Genomic DNA, 20,159 nt, shown 5'->3' with positions numbered 1-20,159 from the left:
ACCGAATATCTTTGGCCTTAAAGTATTGGTTTCCTTAAACTGACCTAATCAAAAATTGCATAGTCAATACCTCATGATGAGGTTGTGGCGCCGCTGAATAATCCTCATGCAAATCAGATATGGCAATCCTTATACAACTTTATACCAAACACAATTGACCTACCACTGGTCGTTCCCCTTAAACTGACCTAATCACAAATTTTAACATGTAAACTTAGGAAAAGCTTCAAGGTCAATAGGCCATGACTGAGGGAAAAGGACCAATTGTATGCTTCATTAATACATTGCGTCGACAGTTGTTAATGAGTTTAATATTTTATGCAAAACGTTTCAGCCATTATACCTCATATTTTATATGTAGAAATGAATTGTCCGTTTTTAAATTCTAATTTCATAACAATAAGTTGGTATCAATGGAAAGAGCTGTTATACTACATTTAGACAGAGAGCTCAATCCAATGATATACTTTGCAATACTGCCAACAACTTGAAGTACTTAAACAGTTTGTTTTCAAACTGCATGGAGATCATGCAAAAAGATAAGAAAATTAATTATATATGACGTAAAATCTGTGGTAAAATATTCAGTACAAAGCTAGTAGAAGTCACTACATGCACAAAATATATGAATGACTGAATGAATAGATATTTTGATATTATCAAAATGCAACTTAAATTATAACAAACAATCATGTACAAATATAAAATTATTTCCAGCTAACCCAATATGCTTATAATGCACAGTCATGGTATGATGCGCATTATGTCTGGATTATTGAAAAGAAAAATTGAAAAACATAAATAAAGTCCAAACCTAAACGAAGATATAGTATAAAACGTTATCAGTTGAGAACAGATTGTCTGATAGGAAAACTGTTCAAAATAAAGTTAAAAACAATTAGTAATTACAAAATAAATGCCTTAATCTGATGTTTGCTGCTAGTGTATTTAGATCGATGTTGTTATTGTCTTGGTTGTCGTTGAATAGTGTTGTTCTCAAATGTTCATAACGTTTACAATACAACATAATATATGCCAAGTTCGTACGAAGAATGTTTTTTGACACATGAACTGACTTCCACCTTTAAATAGTAAACACTAGGTGAAAGAGGTGAAACTAATAAGTAGAAAATAAACACCTGATCGGGCACCTTGTATATGAGTGACGTCAGTATTAACAATCAGCATGCTAAAAAGCTGAATATTGAAAAAGAGAGGCGAAAGATATCGAAGGGACACCATAGGCTGTTCCCACGTATCAGATAAGCAGATACAGAATGTGGCGGGGTTAAATAGTTTAGCGGGCGCCCTCCACTTGCCTTGGACAGTGGTGTAACAGTACAACATATGAATTCGCACAAACTATCAAAATCAGTTGAAAAAGGCTTGTTCATCAAATACCAAGCAGAAAAACAAGTAACAAAAACATTGACCGGACGCGGCAGGGTATTTATTCATCCATACAACAAAACAGACACTAAGTACAGATCTGAAAGTACTCGCAGTTACTGATAGCTAGTTCAAAGCCAATAACAACTAATAAAAAAATCAAGTATCTAAGATTAAATTATCAATCTGTACATCTCCAACATCCAATGGGTTAAGTGTTCAGACGTCATTAACAGTCAGAGAAAAACATGACCATGTGCAATGACAAAATGCAGGTATTTACAGATTGTAGAACCGTTAATGTACATATGTATATGTATATAACAACAATAGTTTGGTATTAATTTACTGATAACAAAATCAATATTTATACCCCAAAAAAAAACAATATTTTAAGGTCTAATTACAGTGTTGAATTGGTAACATTTTAGAATAAGTTTATTTAAAGGATAGATTAGTTAACTCGGATCGCAACTAAATGTCCGGGGCTCGGTAACCAACATTTCCATAAATCTGAGGATGTGCTATCCCGTTTGTAATAAGTTTTATACAGCTACAGCAAAATTTACAAACCGAATCTTTGTATCTATTGAAGAATTTAGTAAAGGTTTAAAGTGATTTCTGGTAACGAAATCTGACTTATGTTCATTGAAATCCAAAACGTCACTACAGACACGGGTATAGCGAACGAGTTGTGATATATAAACACCGTTAGATGGTGCCAAAAGACCATCACCATCAAAAAAGGAAAATTAACTATAGGGAAAGAAAAATCATCCCTTTTGTCGTAAATTTTAGAGTTTCCCGTGAAAAACTGAAATATCTAAATCTAGAAAATGACAGTTATTACCGTTTATATCTTATTTATTTAAAGTAGGTTCCTCCGGGTAAACTTCGGCAGTAAATTTGGAAAATTCTTTATAATTAAACGAAAAAATATCAACACTATAACAATAAGTGTTGTTGAATTTATCAATTAAATGCAATTTAAACGGGTCTTTGCTAAGTTTGGTCATAAACTTTGATTCATAACAGTACAAGAACAGATTGCTATAAAAGGTGCGAAATTGGTGCACATGGGAATACCTACAACCTGTCGATACACTTTATTGCCCAAACGTACATACATGTTATCAAGTAGAAAATTAACCGTTTCAACCATCTCATCATACCTCCTGTAAGTATATCTACAATATAAGCCTTTCTCATTAGAAATTAAGGCTATAAATGAGTTGCAGCAAATATATTTGCGGTTAGATTTCTCAAACGACAATTTAATTAAATAGGAAAACTTGTGGTTGATAAGATTATGTGGAAGTGTAGTGTAAAGTTGAAAAGTCAAAGCTGTCAGCAGAATCAAAGGGACCATTAAAAGTGCGTTATTTATCTAAAACATCTTAAAGATTTTTTACACTCCAAAAATAGTTAATATCAGTATTGTTATATGTTTTATTACAATAGTTACAATAGAAAGGTTCTCTTTAGTCGTATCGTAGAAATTGGTTCAAACGGGAAAAAAATCTGATAAAAATCATTGAATTTTTATTTGGATAAATGTATGAATTGCATTACACCTCCAGTTGTTATATCTAGCATATTACCCTTTCTTATTCGAGAAGAATGCTTTATATGAGTTGCAGCAAATAAATTTGCAATCATATTTTTCAAACGAATATCTAAAAAATAGGTACACTTTTATTTAATAATATTATGTGGAAGTTTAGTGTAAAGATTTTAAAAGTCAAAACTTTTAACCGATATAAAAGGACCACCAATAGCACACAATTTATACAAATCCTGTGAGCCGTACTATGACCTATAACTGTTTACTTTTTACACATTGTGACTTTGATGGATAGTTGTCTCATTGGCACTCATACAACATCTTCTTATTTATAAAGAATAAAACATATGAAAATAGAAGAATTAATTATATTTTGAGCATAAAACATTTTTACGCTCCAAAAAAAATCTATTCTACTATTTTCATATGTTTTATTACAAATGATAAGTTCTTTGAAATTAGTTAAGGAACTAGTTAAAAGCACAGACAGATTAGAAGTAGAACACTTACTACAGGTCGAGATGAGACATTTTTTTACGTTTTTATGTGTAGTGTATGTAACCTAAACGTAGTAGGGACCTTCAAATGTTCAGAAGAGGCATTAAGCTGAGCGTGGTAATGATATGATTGTTAACTATATGACTCTCTGTGGAGCGTACGAACCTGCATATAGAGGAATTCATAAGTTCATTCTTAATAACTTACGTGTAGTATTTACGCATACCACCACCATATTTTTGGCTGCTTTTTCAAAGCGAGTTAACTCGGATCGTATCTAAATGTCCGGGGCTCGGTAGCCAACATTTCCGTAAATCGGAGGATGTGCTATCCCGTTTGTAATAAGTTTTATACAGGTACAGCAAAATTTACAAACCGAATCTTTGTATCTATGGAAGAATTTAGTAAAGGTTTTAAGTAATTTCTGGTAACGAAATCTGACTTATGTTCATTGAAATCCAAAACGTCACTACAGACACGGGTATAGCGAACGAGTTGTGATATATAAACACCGTTAGATGGTGCCAAAAGATCATCACCATCCAAAAAGGATAATTAACTATAGGGAAAGAAAAATCATCCCTTTTGTCGTAAATTTAAAGTTTCCCGTGAAAAACTGAAATATCTAAATCTAGAAAATAACAGTTATTACCGTTTATATCTTATTTATTTAAAGTAGGTTCCTCCGGGTAATCTTCGGCAGTAAATTTGGAAAATTCTTTATAATTAAACGAAAAAATATCAACACTATACCAATAAGTGTTGTTGAATTTATCAATTAAATGCAATTTAAACGGGTCTTTGCTAAGTTTGGTCATAAACTTTGCTTTATAACAGTACAAGAACAGATTGCTATAAAAGGTGCGAAATTGGTGCACATGGGAATACCTACAACCTGTCGATACAATTTATTGCCCAAACGTACATACATGTTATCAAGTGAAAAATTAACCGTTTCAACCATCTCATCATACCTCCTGTAAGTATATCTACAATATTAGCCTTTCTCATTAGAATTGAAGGCTATAAATGAGTTGCAGCAAATATATTTGCGGTTAGATTTCTCAAACGACAATTTAATTAAATAGGAAAACTTGTGTTTGATAAGATTATGTGGAAGTGTAGTGTAAAGTTGAAAAGTCAAAGCTGTCAGCAGAATCAAAGGGGCCATTAAAAGTGCGTTATTTATCTAAAACATCTTAAAGATTTTTTACACTCCAAAAATAGTTAAAATCAGTATTGTTATATATTTTATTATAATAGTTACAATAGAGAGGTTCTCTTTAGTCGTATCGTAGAAATTGGTTCAAACGGAAAAAAACTGATAAAAATCATTGAATTTTTATTTGGATAAATGTATGAATTGCATTACACCTCCAGTAGTTATATCTAGCATATTACCCTTTCTTATTCGAGAAGAATGCTTTATATGAGTTGCAGCAAATAAATTTGCAATCATATTTTTTAAACGAATATCTAAAAAAATAGTTACACTTTTATTTAATAATATTATGTGGAAGTTTAGTGTAAAGATTTTAAAAGTCAAAACTTTTAACCGATATAAAAGGACCACCAATAGCACACAATTTATACAAAACCTGTGAGCCGTACTATGACCTATAACTGTTTACTTTTTACACATTGTGACTTTGATGGATAGTTGTCTCATTGGCACTCATACAACATCTTCTTATTTATAAAGAATAAAACATATGAAAATAGAAGAATTAATTGTATTTTGAGCATAAAACATTTTTACGCTCCAAAAAAAATCTATTCTACTAATTTCATATGTTTTATTACAAATGATAAGTTCTTTGAAATTAGTTAAGGAACTAGTTAAAAGCACAGACAGATTAGTAGTAGAACACTTACTACAGGTCGAGATGAAACATTTTTTTACGTTTTTATGTGTAGTGTATGTAACCTAAACGTAGTAGGGACCTTCAAATGTTCAGAAGAGGCATTAAGCTGAGCGTGGTAATGATATGATTGTTAACTATATGACTCTCTGTGGAGCGTACGAACCTGCATATAGAGGAATTCATAAGGTCAATCTTAATAACTTACGTGTAATATTTACGCATACCACCACCATATTTTTGGCTGCTTTTTCAAACCGAGTTGCGAGTACTTGAAATTTGTTTCTTGTTCTTGAAAAAGGCTTATTATGTACCTTTTATCTATTTCTAAATTAATTTCAAAATGTGATAATCGAATATCCACAATATCCCAACTCGTTCACAATGTCCTTGTTTGTAATAAATGTTTGATTTCAATGAATACAATCGTTGCATTACTGGCGGATTATTAAGTTAAGAATTTCGTTACCACAAACCACTTAAAACATTTACATTTAAATTCTTTCATAGATACAAAGATTTGGTTTGCAAAGTTTACTGAAGTTACGATCCGAGTAAACTTATCGTATTATATAAGATAAATATTCTAAAAGGTTATACATTCATTTTTTATCGGTATAAATATTGATATTGTTATCAGTAAATGTGTGTGCCGTGTTTGTACAAACAAGGAATTAAACAAGCGATAAACTATTCTCAGCTGGTATCAGATGTAACTTCAATTTCAGGGTTCAAAATTAAACATCTGTAGTAGATACAGAACGACCGATGAAGTTAAGATAAGCTACTTGACGTCTTAATATGACGAAGTGATCACATTAATTTGTGACGATACATTTATTATGTGCAATATCCAGACTCTGCAGTATCTCATAAACTAAGATAAAATAAACACAATATAAGTTGATGACAATTTGGCGTTACTGGCAACGTAGAGATAGTTGCTGTGTGTTTCAACAATCCAATTATTAAAATTCAGACATTAAATTCACTATATTCAAGCATCTATCGCGGCACTGGTACAACAACTGAGTGAAGATGTAGTACTGTGACTTCAAAAAATGTTATCCTGTTCTTTGAAAAATAGTTCAAGAGAAAGTTACGAACCACTTTAATATACATCAAACAGAAGCAGAAATCTGTGTGAATGAAATAAAACCACAAACAATATGAATTTAATGGCAAATCGAGCCTTTTTAAAACAGTGCCTTTTGATATAGAGCATTAACAAGAGCTTGAAGCATAATTTGAAGAACTATGTGTTACTTCAAAATACCCCTCTATGCGTGACATGTTGAGTACTGGTCCAGTCCATGTCAAACAATAGGTAACTCAAGTATACTTGTTCTTCAATTTATTTGTTGATCGGCATGTTGAGCACTGGCCCAGCCCATGCTAACAGTGTGCTCACTTTGAAACATGAGACCATTGCACTCTGAACATGTATCCAAAAAGATAATTCAAATGAATACAAAAATGATTCGTTCACCCAAGAAAAGGACTGCTTAGATAGCCGTTTTATTCAGGACTGCATGCAAACTCAGGTAATAATTTTAAAGTAAAGAATATAAAATGCCCAAACGAAATAAGTTACACAATATGCCCTTGTAACGCATCGAGTGACCCCATAATTTTTCAGAGGCAATAAAAATAATAATCATAAAAATATACATATATGCTAAAGTTACGAATAATAAACAAAAGAAACAGATTTTCAATGACCTGTTAAAATGTATAATGTATAATGTAGTCCTATTGTAAATGATTGTCCACTGTATTACCAGTATTGAGTGCGATCCTAATTGTGACAATATTGAAGCTGCTATCATGAAACATCGGATCGTTATGTTTCAACGTAAGTATGTGTCCTTGACGTCAGTAACTAAACAGCAACCAATCGACATTTTCATGGTGATATTATCGGAACTGTGATTTAATCTAATATATACAGGTATCTGTAAATCATTGATTGCACGCTTTATACAATATAGTTGACGGTCTATTAATGTCTTTAATTGAAATTTCTTATGTAGAATACAAAGTGTATACACACCATACTCAGCGCTCCTTGTCGATAGTTTAAACATGACATAAACAAAATTTGAATGTAAAATATATGAAAAACGATGATTGGTATTGTATATCAACAAACTCAACCTACCTCTGGAACAATAAAAATAATGCTGTTACTCCTACATTTTATCTCATCTGTAATCAGTTTGTAATTGCCGATTGTGAATTGATAAAGTCATCGTTGCTGAGTATTCTAGATTAAATGGTTTTTGATTAACTGTAGCAGACAAACAGAATGACTATTAGATTTAAAGTATGATGCAGCTGTTGTTTGACAATATTCACATTATTACAGATCGTATACTTATGTCGTTGTGTGTTGATATTCTGTCCCATAGTTGTGTGGTCAAGAGGTGAATGATATTTTGATGTATGTGCGAAAATGTTGAAGACGACCATCTAGAAGTGAATACAATAATTGTATTGCAAATTACACCCATATGAGTCAAGGTAAAAAAACAGAAAATTTAACAATATGATAATATTGAAATGAGACAGAATAGTATGAATAGTTATTGCAAATGGATAAATTATGATATAAATCACTGTTAGTTAAGATATAGCTTAAATTGGCAGCCTGTTCTTGCTTTATGAACCTTCTTTTTTCAGGCATGACTACTTGCTTTTTGGTTTTTCAAATTCTGTATAAGAAATTTAAATTGCGAATTCTTTAAACAGCCATGTGTATCTTAAATCCTTATTTCGATATGGTACGTGGTAATAAATCTGCATTTTTAAATAAATGCTACAAAATCATGTGATCAAGATGATAATAGATATAAGAAGATGTGGTAGGAGTGCCAATGAGACAACTCTCCATCCAAGTCAATATTAATAAAAGTAATCCATTATAGGTCAGATTACGGAACACGGAGCCTTGGCTCACACCGAACAGCAAGCTATAAAGGTCCCCAAAAATTACAAGTGTAAAACCATTCAAACGGGAAAACCAACGGTCTAATCTATATAAAAAACGAGATACGAGAAACATTTATGAACCACATCAACCACATCAACAAACGACAACTACTGAACATCAGATTCCTGACTTAGGACTGGTGCAAACAATTGCAGAATGTATAGAATATGCACATGGAATGTACACATGATGTATATAAATGCTGTTGTAAATTTCATATTTCCAAGACGAATATATATATTTTCATCACTTCATACAACTCAAGTTCTGTACTACTAAGTATAGACTATTTCTCGCATCATGTCTTTCACCGGAAAATATCGTCACTGAAGCACGCATTTATGTTGTCATTTACCAGATAGAAGGCGCGTCTGTATCCCTGCATTTAAAGATTCAGGATTGTCGTTCTGCAGGTTAGTAGAAATAATTTATGTTCCGTAAGTACGTACTCTCAATTTCTGTACGACTGAAGGGAGGGTGACCAACTAATTAGATTTAAATTTTCCGAATGTTTTGTACAGTATAGCATCAAACTTTTTTCACCCGTTCGCTCAACATGTGTTGGAAGTGACGATGCCTACATTTTGGTCACGTGGTGATGGGAATCACATGACAGATTCAAATAACTACCGTATTTCGGAACTGGCGTATTGTATATGAAACATTTAAAAATTACTTTGCAGAATGTGAGCCCCGAATTTTAGTATGTGTAATTATATCTAGACTGCAAGACAAATAAAGACAATTGCGTGATTACTTCTGCAGTGCTCAAAGTTCATGTCACAAAATTATACAACTTGGCAAAGCGTTCAGATCTGTATTTTGTGTCGTGTGTGCTTTTGTTAGGATTTGTATGTGCTTTATGTCAATCTTATAAGTTAAACCCTTTTTCAACTGATTGTTTATCGTTTGTTCTTATGTTGTACTGTAACACCATTTTCCCAAGTTAAAAGGAGGGTTTGACATTCTGTATGTGCCTGTCCAAAGTCCGGAGCCTGTAATTCAGTGGTTGCTGCATATCATATTTGCTTTTCGTTTATTGTTTTGTACAGAAATCAGGCCGTTAGTTTTCTCGTTTGGATTGTTTTACATCTTTCATTTTGGGACCTTTTATAAGCTTGCTATGCCAAATGTATTTTACCCATTGTTGAAGGCTGTAAGGTGACCAATAGTAGTTAACTTCATTGTCATTTGGTGTCTGGTGGATAGTTGTCTCATTGGTAACCAAACCACATCTTCCTATTTTATACATTATGTGCCATATGAAGAGAAGGATTCGCTTATCATTCTTGTGCACCTGGGATCACCCCGAGGTTAAAGTCAGGTTCGTGTTGCTCAGCCTGTAATTTTCTATGTAGGGTTTTGAGTGCTTTTATTTTGTTCGTTTTTAGTTTTTGACATTGCGTTGTCAGTTTGTTTTTCGACATTGAGTTTCAAAGTTCCTTTGTTATATTTCGTAAAAACAAAAAAAAAGTTAATGCAAATTATAAAAAAAAAACCTGATAACGAAAATACCAAACTTCAAGGTAAATTGAAAACGGTGACGTTCACAAAAACTGAGAGAACCAAACGTTCGACTATATGAACCAACGGAACCTGTCACATTATTGACTTGGAACATGCATTTTACGAAGGAAATGGTTTATTTCACCTTCTGAACTCGTGTCTTATACATATTCTTTGTTGGTGTCTGCAGGGAAAATAAGGTTCAATCACTTTTAAAACCTTCTTTAAAACATATATATAATATAAATTATATATAGCAGTCTATAAAAGAGATCAACAAGCAAATTTAATATATATCGAATCGTCTAGAATATGCGCAATGATACTTATATAAGATGGTAATATACAAAGAGGATGTTATTAAATCATATTGACAAATATGTCTGTTGAACAAATAACCTTCTTCATTTCTGTTGAACAAATAACCTTCTTCATTTCTGTTGAACAAATAACCTTCTTCATTTCTGTTGAACAAATAACCTTCTTCAGTGTCAATGACTCCATAAAATGTAATGCAATACTAGGTGTTTATGTTTAAAAATAGCTAAGTTCTACAGGAACATTTATTTTATGAACTATTGATTTAACCCGTACTCTGCAATTCATAAAATAAAACAAAACTCAATACTTTATAGTCATGGCGTTTATTAATTCATAAAAAAGCCAAAGTGTCGTAGTTTGTGTAAATATATATATAAAATAATAGATGAATACCTCTATCAAATTTGTAGTACTTGCTGTCGATGCAGTTTGCGGATGAAGTACATTAAAGTCTCTTTTCCTGTGGCTTTCCCGAACCTCTCGCTTGCCATCATCACAGTAAATGTTTTGTTTAATAACTGAGAATTGCATGCGGTTAAAGTGACCAGGTTTATGCCCCGACTGTCTGAAATGTTGACTAACTCGGAGAAGTTATTTCGTAGAGATATTACCCCTATGGCCGTTGAGACCTTTTATAGAATGGCTGATTTGACTCACCAATATATTGGATTCAACCAGCCGAACATTTTAGAAAAAAATATAATTCATATTTTAATAAAGGTCAAGATATTTCAGCGTATGTTCTCTTTTGGAATTCAGGTAATGACCGGACTGCTGGAGGAGGTTTTCTCCTCGAGGGTATCACCAGTCCAGTAGTCAGCATTTCTGTGTTGACATGACATATCATTGATATGGTCATTTTTATCACTTACTGTTTACAAAACTTTAAATTGTTCGAAATACTAAGGATTTTCCACCACAAGAATAGATTACCAGAGTTGAATTTGGCAAAACCTTTCAAAATATTGAGTCCTCAATGCTCTTTAACTTCGTACTCGATTTGGCTAGTTCTCTTTTTGAATCGAGTGTCACAGATGAGTCTTTTGTAGACGAAACGCGCGTCTGGCGTACACAATTATAAGCCAGGTATCTTTTCTATAGTATATGTGGGTCCCTTATAGTAGAAAGTTGATGACCGATTCATCTGTAGGCATCATTTGCAACGTTTTTCACCACGCTAACGGCATTCTCAAGAAGTGATGCTCGGGTTTTTTTTAGCAATGGCGTTGTCAGTTTATTTTTCGACTTATGAGTTTTAATGTCCCATTGGTATCATTCGTCTCGCTCTCTTTCTCTTGTACGGAAAATAAAAATTTGATAGGGGGTAGTGAATAAAGCTGCGACGAATTTGCGAATACCCAACGGCTTCTGTATATATGGCATTAATATTACAAATGCAAAAATTGAATGCAAAGATAAAAGACGGCAGTTTTATGTAGAAAAACATCAAGAACACGTCCATTAAAAGAGGATCCCCGATAAAAGTAACGCAGTGGTGTAAATCGTATCATACACGATAACAAACGTTAAGAACACGCATGATCATCTTTGTATATACTTACATTTCTTGAAAATTCGATTCACCATGCAAGAATACTTGTCAGAAAACACAGTTTTTGGCTCTAATTTAAGGAATTAAAAAACAAATATATGAAAATACATGTACGTGACAATGTTCATCCATTATATAAATTTATAAATAAAAAGAATGATAATGTTAATTTCATATCATATCATATATTTTTACAATATTGCATTTTATTTTCAAAATACAAATATGATACACCAATAATGTAAGTCCTTAAACAACATTTTAGTGTCAATATACTTTTTTCTCAAGATAAACGGTATTTTTGTAAAGCTTAGTATTTTGGCATTATTTTTGCTTTTCAGTAAAACAAAAAAAGAAGATTTAATTGATTAATTGTTTTTTATCATGTTTGTTTACTGTCATTATCTCATACAAAAGTAAATGTAACTAGATTTGCAATTGCGAGCAAAAGCGGATAGCACCCTCGTCCCTTAATTGCCTTGGTAACGGCAGCCATTTTGAAAATTTCATATTGAAGCAGCGCATCTACACATGCAAGTTAACATTTATGTAAATCTTTATTAAGTTTGGAACATTTTGAAATTTAGAACACATTTGCTGTTTCCATGGTAACGATGACCATTTCCACAATTCCGAAGACAGATTCCATATTGGCATATGCCATATTTCATATCCATATAATTTTATTGGGTTTGATGTAATATTCTTTAAAAACTGCTTCAATATTAAACTTTCTACCTGTTTCTATAACAATGGTGGCCATTTTGGAATTTCTAATTAATGTCTGCACATCTAGGAATACCAGGTAGCATTTTCATAAAATTTCATCCAGTTTGGTCTCATATTAAAATATTTAGAATTTTGAAATGTTTCCCGATTTTAGCAGTTTCAATGGGAAAAGTAGCCATCTTAAAAATGCCATTCCCCGATTGAATGTCTGTACATGCTTGTTAACATTATTGTATAATTCCATTAGAATTGGTCCATACAATTCCGAGATATAAGGCAGACAAAAAATTGGAAGAAAAATAATAATAAAACAAAAGAAACGTAGAATTACTATATGTCACTCCAACTCCGTTGAGAGTGCCATAAATAGTCGTATGTACACAAATATTAATGTTTAGTATGTAAACATTTAAACCGTACACGTATACCTAACAACAAAATTATTTTCATTTACCTGTGTTTAAAGTTATTGCAAATGGCTGATATTTTTGTCAAGCATATTGTTTTTCTTAAATTGTTTAACATTTCACAGCGGTATAACATGTTACTTTTATTAAACTTCCCTTAGTTTATTTATTTTAGTATTTACATTGTATCATAGACAAAATTAATTTGTTCAGTGTATGTTCACTGGTGTTAATATGTCTTTTGATTAAGTTAAACCATTTCAATTGATATTTTATTGTGTGTCTTTCTATGTTGTGATGTTACACTATTGTTTCAGATAAGGGTGAAGGATTGGTACCCTTAAAACGTTTAAACCCGCTGCAATTGTTTGCACCTGTCATAAGTCAGGAATCTGGTGTTCAGTAGTTGTCGTTTGTTGATGTGGTTCAAAAGTGTTTCTAGTTTTTTTTTTATATAGATTAGACCGTTGGTTTTCCCGTTTGAATGGTTTTACACTAGTAATTTTTGGGGCCATTTATAGCTTGCTGTTCGGTGTGAGCCAAGGCTGCGCGTTGAAGACCGTACTTTGACCTATAGGTTGCACTTGTGTAAATCCAGCAATGCAATTTTCCATAGGAACTGCATAAAATGCATATGCAGTCACACTTCATTCAGGAAGTTTTGAGGAGAATGTTATATTTCCCTGGAAAGGAGACATGCACTACTTTTTTTTGCACCAATAAAAACATATAGCTGTGCGGCATATTTTCAAGTTTTACTGGCCTCCATGTGTAAACATTGCAGGATCGCACTGAATTTTTCCATTAAATTTGACTCAACACCCAAATGTCTTCCAGTCCTCCTGAAAAATAAGTTAAATAAATAGACATTTTTATTTATATCCATTTAAATCTCCAATCAAGTCTTAATTAAAAAAAAAATAGTTTGCATCCATGGCAACAACTATGTAAACAGTAGCAGTATTGATATGCATATTCAATTTCTCCCCAAAAGAGGCGTAACTTGCAAATCACACGTGATTTACAAAGTGCAACCTATACTGTACTTTCAAACCCCTTTTAGGGTCAAAATTTTCTTATATTCTTGTTGTTATTTATGTAAGTAATAGAAAATACTAAGTTACAATGGTAGTTTATTCATTATTGTTTTTTTTTAGTACTTCTAGTAACTATACCCAGTTTGCGGCAAGGTGTGTTTTTTTCCTTTTCACTATATTTTTTTTTTGTATGCAATATATTATTTTTTTTTGTCTTCTTAATAATCTCATTATATATTTGTGTTTTTCTTGTGCCTTGATGTAATAGCAATTTGAATCATGGTTAGTTTTTCTGCAATCTGTCTATTTTGTAGAATATTGTCTTCTTTATGTACTATACCATAAAATGCATAAAAAGTTGTCATACAAGCTTACAAAAAATATCCCTATAACAAAATCATACACCTTATCTTTCCTTTCTGTTTATGTTATAGCACACAAGCCTGTCAGCACTGATAAAAATATAAAATGAAGAGAGGTCAAATTAAATGAACTTGTCAAATTAAAAAAAAAATGTGATTGGCCATCATGATGATTTTTATATGATTTATATAAAAAATCATACATCTGGGGTCACCTTCAGTACCATCAGATATAAACAAAAAACTTAGTCATTAATGATTTTTTAGTTGTAAGGTCCTATATTTGATGTTTAAATATTGAAATACTGGAATAAAGTGCATTTCAAACAATTCTTACTATAACAATGGGTCTAATCCCATGGCGTCTAAGGAAATACACATTTCAGAAAGGAAACAAGCCATATAATAAGGGGAAAAAATACAGAAATAAGACTTTACCTGCTGAAAAAGGCAAATTTGTGAGACTACCAAAAGACTTGTATGACTTAGTGACTAAATCTGTTCATAAAAAGAATGTTCAAGTAATTCCTGCCTCTACAAAGTCAGCTCGCTTTCTAAGGCCGAAGCCTCCGACAAAAACAGAAGTTGAAAAATGTGCTGAAAATGAAACAAAAACAGGGTAAGAATACTTTTTTTGTTATTAAGCTTTCAAAAATAATTAAACTTGCTTAAAAAAGCCACTTATTAACAACTATGAAGAAATAGGCATGTGTCTTATATGCCAATTCTCAAAATGTGACATCTGAAGAAAATGCAAGCTAGGATTATACTTATTTTAAAATTTCTAGTCCTATATATATTTTTACAAGCTAAATTGTGCATGGTTTTTATATATTTAATATATAAAAACACAGACAAAGAAAAAAATATTCACTTTTGAAAGTAAATTTTGTCAAAAAGCTTATTTAAAGAAAACACCATTGTAAGGGAGGTAATTCAAAATAGAATTATTTTCACATTTTCAAAACATTAGTTTTTGACCAAGAAAACTAATTCATTTCAATTTTGGCAACATTTTTCAACTTCAGGTCAGAGAAAAATAGTTTTCGACTCCTTCGCATCAATGAACTGGAACAGATGTGGAATGAGGTTTTCATAGAACACAAACAAAAATCCCCTATGTGCACTGGGTTCATATCATGGGATTTAAGTGCAGAGCAGCAAAGAGGAGCTGCCTGGAGGGAAAAGGCAAGCTGCAATGAGTGTTCTTACCATTCAAAAATGTTCAACCTTTACAATGAGGTGGTCGCTAAGAAACGTGGTCGTCGAACAGCAGCTATTAATCTATCCATACAAGTCGCACTTAATCACATAGCTATCAGCACAACTGGTCTACAGAAATTATTTCTTGGTTCTAATATACCAGCTCCTTCCACTTCAAGTATGCAACACAGTGCTAATGTTGTTTCTGAAATTATAGAAGAGTACTATCAAAAGGATTTGGCTCAGAAAAGAAAATTATTAAAGGAAATAAACATATTGAGAGGCGATAATCCTAATATTATTAACATTCAGGCCGACGGAATGTATAATAACCCTATTTATTCCGGAATGGGTAAAACACCATTTCAACCAGCTACTCAATGTACATACAACATGTTAGAAAATAATACTTATAAGCACAGTATAGTAAGCACAAGACAAGTTTCTAAGCTATGCTCAAATAAGAGTGAACATAACACAAAAACAAAAGTTAAATCTCACATGGGTCACTGTTCCGCAAACATTGAAATGCATGACAGCATAGGCAGTGAGGAGCGATGGGCTAAAGACTGCTTGTTAGACCTGAAAAATGATGGTCTTGAAGTTCAAGAAATTACTACTGACCCTGACAGCAGTGCATTTAGGGCTGCAGAGTCTCTTTTTAAAGCTGGTACTACCAATACTCAACCAATTCATTTTCTAGATACAAGACATGTGTCCGCAAATCATAGAAATATTAAAAAAATGTCAGGTCTGAAGGAAATAATGCCGGCACGATTAGTTTCAGAGAAAGATAAAATGCTAAAAAGGTTTGCATTAGATATGGCAGCACGTTGTCAGGCAGAATACAATGCTGCCTTTGAAAGATTCAATATGGACTCGGTACGGATAAAAGTTCACCTATCATACGCATGTCATGCTATAGTTTCTTGCTATCAGGGAGATCATAATGGGTGTACAAAATATTCCCTTGTTTGTTCAAATAGGAATAGTTTGAAGACATGGACTGAAAAATCAGCTTATCTTAAAAATAACTTCAAATTAAATAAATCAGAGAACACAGCAGCATTGTTACGTGAATGCGTAAAATATCGACTTGGACCTACCATGCTAAACCGTACATGCAAAAACACTAACACACAAAAAGCTGAAGCAACTAACCGTGCAATACGTGCAACTGTACCTAGCAATGTAACATTTACCAGAAACTACAAAGGAAGGGTACATACAGCTATACACAATGTAAATAATGGCCCTGGAGAATCCATCGTTAAACTCTGTAAAGCGGCTGGGGTTCCCATTGAACCGGGAAGTCGTGCTGCACGAGGTCTGAAAAATATTCAACGACACAATGAAAAACATAAATTATACAAACAGTCAAAGCGGTACACAGACCAGAGATGCTCAAAAAAGCATGAACTCTATGAAATATATGATGAATATCAAGAGGAAAAAGACTATGAGAAAAACAAACTTTTACCGACAAAACGGCTGGCCGCAAAACAGCCTCAAGAGTATTCGTTTGCCAAAAAACTCAGATCAAGACATGTTAAAAATAAATAAATTACCTGCATCAGATAAGACAATACGGTAAATGACTTTTTGTACACCGTTTTATCCGTCTACAGAAAATTCTATCTATGTTTATACTGTGCGGCTCTAAAATCAGGTGCTCTGGATTTATACATTTAGGGTTATGGCAAAGGTGTGAAATATCTAAATTATCACCGTTTGGAGAGTAACGGGGAAGATTTTCTTTTAATATTCTTTTATCTAGCATATAAGATAATCTGTGAGCTCTTTCAAGAGTTCTAGTGCCATCAGGCCAATTAACAACTTTTTTCCCATAGACCCCATGCTCCAAAGCTCCTATCCACACTGTACAGTCATAATTTCCATAATTTTTTTCACTTTTCTTAGACAAAGCTAAAGCCAATGCATTCCAAAATGATTCCATGTTGTTTCTGCAAAATGAAAACCCAAAAGGGGTCCAAAATTTGGTTCCCAGGGAGGCTGAGTGATGAATTCCCATTATTTACCTTATAGGTTGCAGTTGTGTAAATCCAGCAATGCAATTTTCCATAGGAACTGCATAAAATGCATATGCAGTCACACTTCATTCAGGAAGTTTTGAGGAGAATGTTATATTTCCCTGGAAAGGAGACATGCACTACTTTTTTTTGCACCAATAAAAACATATAGCTGTGCGGCATATTTTCAAGTTTTACTGGCCTCCATGTGTAAACATTGCAGGATCGCACTGAATTTTTCCATTAAATTTGACTCAACACCCAAATGTCTTCCAGTCCTCCTGAAAAATAAGTTAAATAAATAGACATTTTTATTTATATCCATTTAAATCTCCAATCAAGTCTTAATTAAAAAAAAATAGTTTGCATCCATGGCAACAACTATGTAAACAGTAGCAGTATTGATATGCATATTCAATTTCTCCCCAAAAGAGGCGTAACTTGCAAATCACACGTGATTTACAAAGTGCAACCTATAATGGTTTACTTTTATAAATTTTGACTTGGATGGAGAGTTGTCTCATTGGCACTCCTACCACATCTTCTTATATCTAAATACAAAATATGTTTGTTGCGTTTTCAAACATTTGGTCGAACATGTATTTATTTTTGGAAGATATTGACAACAGATAAAACATATGCAGTGAGGTAGTAGTTTTATACAGTATGACAGACAAAGTTAACACTAAACGGGTAAAACTTTATAGTGTATCATTTAGTGGTTCCTGAAATAGCGATTTAACGCGCACGTACATATGTGTGAATAAGAAAAATTCATAATTCGGAGTACGATATTAATAAATATATCATACATTTTGATTTTTACACAACGACAATATAAAAATTAGTCATATTAGTATATGTTGTGGTTAAAATACTAGTATTGTTATATCTATTCATCGCATGATACGTCAATCTGTTTGTCAAAGCCAAATTATGATTTAAACTTTTGAACTCATTCAGGAATCAGTTTAATCTGTTTTTGGAATCAATAACCATCGCCATAAATCAAGTAGAATACACCGATGACAATTTTGAATAAATCCTGCAGACTAAAGCATACATATAATAAACTAAAATTAAATATCTTGAGACATGTTTCCCTTCTCAAGACATGATCAATATCATGTAAGCCCACGCTGTTTTGTAGGGAATCTCGTTTTTCGTAAATTCACAGCGGTAAAGGGGAATTTTTAAAAAGTGCATAGTAGAACTCATACAAATGACAATTCAACATCACACATGTACATTATGAATAAAATAGCTAGATGACTGAAATATACTCCGCCTGGATTTTCAATAAATAAAACATATCAACTGTCTGCAGATTTGACAAAATTATTATGCCATGTTTTGAAAGCATGTGTGCTGTTGAATTTTTGCTGATATATGTTATATATAGAAACCCAACAGCACAGATAAACATAATGAATAAAATAGATGAAAGAAACATTCTTTATATGTCAATATATATTACAAATGCAAAAATAGAATGCAAAGATAAAAGACGGCAGTTTTATGTAGAAAAATATCAAGAACACGTCCATTAAAAGAGGATCCCGATAAAAGTAACGCAGTGGTGTAAATCGTATCATACACGATAACAAACGTTAAGAACACGCATGATCATCTTTGTATATACTTACATTTCTTGAAAATTCGATTCACCATGCAAGAATACTTGTCAGAAAACACAGTTTTTGGCTCTAATTTAAGGAATTAAAAAACAAATATATGAATATACATGTACGTGACAATGTTCATCCATTATATAAATTTATAAATAAAAAGAATGATAATGTTAATTTCATATCATATCATATTTTTAACAATATTGCATTTTATTTTCAAAATACAAATATGATACACCAATAATGTAAGTCCTTAAACAACATTTTAGTGTCAATATACTTTTTTCTCAAGATAAACGGTATTTTTGTAAAGCTTAGTATTTTGGCATTATTTTTGCTTTTCAGTAAAACAAAAATAGAAGATTTAATTGATTAATTGTTTTTTATCATGTTTGTTTACTGTCATTATCTCATACAAAAGTAAATGTAACTAGATTTGCAATTGCGAGCAAAAGCGGATAGCACCCTCGTCCCTTAATTGCCTTGGTAACGGCAGCCATTTTGAAATTTTCATATTGAAGCAGCGCATCTACACATGCAAGTTAACATTTATGTAAATTTTTATTAAGTTTGGAACATTTTGAAATTTAGAACACATTTGCTGTTTCCATGGTAACGATGACCATTTCCACAATTCCGAAGACAGATTCCATATTGGCATATGCCATATTTCATATCCATATAGCTTTATTGGGTTTGATGTAATATTCTTTAAAAACTGCTTCAATATTAAACTTTCTACCTGTTTCTATAACAATGGTGGCCATTTTGGAATTTCTAATTAATGTCTGCAGATCTAGGAATACCAGGTAGCATTTTCATAAAATTTCATCCAGTTTGGTCTCATATTAAAATATTTAGAATTTTGAAATGTTTCCCGATTTTAGCAGTTTCAATGGGAACAGTAGCCATCTTAAAAATGCCATTCCCCGATTGAATGTCTGTACATGCTTGTTAACATTATTGTATTATTCCATTAGAATTGGTCCATACAATTCCGAGATATAAGGCAGTCAAAAAATTGGAAGAAAAATAATAATAAAACAAAAGAAACGTAGAATTACTATATGTCACTC

The 20,159-nt window shown here is 32.3% G+C and overlaps 1 long non-coding RNA gene across 1 annotated transcript; it reads right to left on the bottom strand.

Moving 5' to 3' along the window:
- Window positions 1-11,938: 11,938 nt before the first annotated feature.
- Window positions 11,939-16,887, bottom strand: LOC127727146 (uncharacterized). The gene is made up of 3 exons (XR_007993795.1): window positions 16,652-16,887; window positions 15,432-15,627; window positions 11,939-13,662 (listed from the first exon to the last, which is right to left on the bottom strand). It is a non-coding gene; the product is annotated as an uncharacterized LOC127727146 (long non-coding RNA).
- Between the last annotated feature and the right edge of the window lie 3,272 nt (window positions 16,888-20,159).

Source organism: Mytilus californianus, unplaced genomic scaffold (assembly GCF_021869535.1).
Source record: "Mytilus californianus isolate M0D057914Y unplaced genomic scaffold, xbMytCali1.0.p SCAF_1, whole genome shotgun sequence".
NCBI classification, from domain to species: domain Eukaryota; kingdom Metazoa; phylum Mollusca; class Bivalvia; order Mytilida; family Mytilidae; genus Mytilus; species Mytilus californianus.
This window is presented reverse-complemented; position numbering and strand designations above follow the sequence as displayed.